Source organism: Cannabis sativa, chromosome 6 (genome assembly GCF_029168945.1).
Source record: "Cannabis sativa cultivar Pink pepper isolate KNU-18-1 chromosome 6, ASM2916894v1, whole genome shotgun sequence".
Classification (NCBI taxonomy): Eukaryota; Viridiplantae; Streptophyta; class Magnoliopsida; order Rosales; family Cannabaceae; genus Cannabis; species Cannabis sativa.
In genome coordinates, this window is record NC_083606.1 from 24,156,719 (window position 1) to 24,158,966 (window position 2,248).

Consider the following 2,248-nt stretch of genomic DNA (forward strand, 5'->3'; position numbering starts at 1 on the left):
ACGTCACGTAGATTTAATTAGATGTGTGGGCGCAACACATAGGTCTACGCCACGTAGACATAAATGGGCATGTAGATATAGTGATTAGGTCTGTGCTATACAAACATATGTAAATGAGCATATTATATTTATTGTGATTTATACTGTCTTGCTGGGCTTGGCTCACGGGTGCTCTACTGTGCAGGAAAGGGTAAGGCATTAGCTGATCTGCCATGAGTTTCAGGAGCAGACGAAGAATGTACATGTTCACGCCACTTCAGACCAAGCAGGTTATGGGTCTGACAGTGTTGACTTTAGTATTCTGTTTTGCCGCTTAGGTTGGCTAGTAAGAAAGAACTTGTAATAAGTTGTAAATATTTTTGGGATCCCAACTATTTTGAAAAGTTTAAATATATTACAAGTTTTATTTTCAGTCTGTTTAATATAAAAGTTTAAATTCTGTGCTATTTTAATTAGTAATCCCGATTAGGGGATTAGGGTTGTCACGACCCGAGCCCTAGGCTGTGGCAGATGTGTAATATCCATAACTTGGGTGGTCAAAGGTCACACTTTGACCCTTGTAGGAAAATAAAGCTTATAAATGATCCTTTTATTTATATTACAAAATACTAATTTAAAAGAATGGATTAACTCCTATATTAATAAAAATATATTAGTAATAAAAATCAGGACCACTCATCAATATAAGAGAACAGTAATATCCCCACAGTTATGTAATCACCAAATAGATAGATTTAATAAGTCAATAAAATACCAAAATAATACCTAGCATCCATCATTTCTCATTTCTAACTAGTACATAGCTAATTTAAGTCATCCAGACCATCCATTGGTTCTTAAATACAAAATCAGTCTCATTAGAAGGTGAAAGAGTAAAATATGACTAAACTAATAACGACATTCCTTTCCCAACAGTACCATCCTCATCCACTAGCATCAAACTGAGTTCCTGGAATGGGAGAAAATAGGGGGTGAGCTTATAAAGCCCAGTAGGAAAACAACTAATATCAAAGGACCCTTGGTTTAATAAAATTCCTGCATGGTTAGCTTTATAAAAATAAAATGTCTCATCAACAGTATGAATATGTACAAATAAAATAGAGAGACCACAAATAATCACAAATCAAACGTCAAATGGATATCACACCGTCCACTAGACCCCTAGCTCTCAATACCAAATCATAGAAAACGACATCCAAAACCGGGTAGTCGCATCTGATACCCACCATAAATAACGGGGCTCAGATTTAATTCACTCCTGTACAGATTCTAGGTCTTTCACCTACAGGTGAGTGCACACCTGATCTACCTATGATGACACAGAGACTAGGTCGTGAAACAACAATATGCATCGAACATGATCAACATGGCTCTCATCAATATAACCAAAGCTGGCAAATAATAAGCATAACAAAAGAACATATTCCTTTTTATTTTCCAGAAAATTCGGCAGCATAACAGCTGTATTTTGAATAAACCCAAAAATCATAACCTGCATAAATATTTGCACACAAAAATATATTTGGCACTCGGTGCCCCAAAACAGTCCAGAAAATATGCAGATTAAGTTTTCAATTTTTCAAACAATTTTGTAAATCATAAAAATTGGAATATGTCTAATGTTATACAACGCATATAAAAATCAAGTCCAAAAATCAAGTTGAGTCCCTACCTCTCCCGAGTCGTTAAACTTTTTTTCCAAAAGACGATCTTAAGCTCTCAAGTCCCGAGCTCCAATTGTTTAGTCCAAACTTACATATTACTCTCACCTATACCATCAAATGATTAAATAATTATCATCATCGCATTCTACATTCAAAACCGAGTCCAACGACATATAATATGACTATATTTAAAATTTGGGATTCCGAAACCTCACCTAAGCGGTGCACATTAACAATCGGTGGCGGTAAAAATTGGTGTACCGGAAATGTCGCCGAAAATAGGAGTAGTATATATCAAAACGACCACCTCGACGAGTAGATCACACTCATGCCAACCGTTTGTCAAAACGGTACACGAGGTCACCGGAAAGTCGCCGGAAAGGGGCGGAGCTACAAAAATGTCACCGGAAAAAGTTGCGAACCGGGAAAAATGGTTTAGTGTAGGTTGTTCTCCTCGACGAGCTGAGTGTAGTGGTGAAAACCTCTCGTCTAACGGACGCCGGAGGTGACCGGAAAACCCGTTCAAAGTTTGAAATCCCAAACTTTGACTTGCGATCCCAAGTCAACGGGGGCGAGAGGAGCGG

The 2,248-nt window shown here is 37.5% G+C and overlaps 1 long non-coding RNA gene across 1 annotated transcript; it reads right to left on the reverse strand.

Annotated features, from left to right (window-relative positions):
• Nucleotides 1-709: 709 nt before the first annotated feature.
• LOC133038823 (uncharacterized) lies at nucleotides 710-2,248 on the reverse strand. Its single transcript, XR_009688334.1, has 2 exons — nucleotides 1,673-2,248; nucleotides 710-949 (listed from the first exon to the last, which is right to left on the reverse strand). It is a non-coding gene; the product is annotated as an uncharacterized LOC133038823 (long non-coding RNA).